The 353-nt window shown below is 63.2% G+C and overlaps 1 protein-coding gene across 1 annotated transcript in view; it reads right to left on the bottom strand.

The window, feature by feature from the left end:
• ACOT7 (acyl-CoA thioesterase 7) overlaps positions 1 to 353 on the bottom strand; it is a 68,721-nt gene that overhangs the window by 45,908 nt on the left and 22,460 nt on the right. The gene's annotated exons all lie outside the window — the stretch shown is intronic.

The following is a 353-nucleotide window of genomic DNA, read 5'->3' as shown; positions in this document are numbered from 1 at the left end:
GGTGGGGCGGGCAGATTGGCCTCAGCCTCCTCCCAGGGAAAAGCAGGACAAAGCCAGGCTGGGCCCCATCTCCACGGAGAGATCCCAGCTGACAGATCTCATGGAAGAAGGCCCCGCTGAGGAACTGGACATCACGACACACAGAACAGGAACATCCTCTGAAGGACCCATCCACTGGCGCAAAGGCCACTGAGAAGAGCTCTGGGTGGGCAGGAAGCAGCTCACGGATGTGAGGCTGAGGCTTGTGGAGGCGGGGCCAAGGGCACAGCCAGAGTACAGCCCACTCCCTACCAGGTCCCCCTTCCGGGTCGGGGGGCACCACACCAGGCACAGTTGGGGGGACTCAGCCTCAC

Source organism: Bison bison, unplaced genomic scaffold, assembly GCF_000754665.1.
Source record: "Bison bison bison isolate TAMUID 2011002044 unplaced genomic scaffold, Bison_UMD1.0 scf7180017864289, whole genome shotgun sequence".
NCBI lineage: Eukaryota > Metazoa > Chordata > Mammalia > Artiodactyla > Bovidae > Bison > Bison bison.
This window is presented reverse-complemented; position numbering and strand designations above follow the sequence as displayed.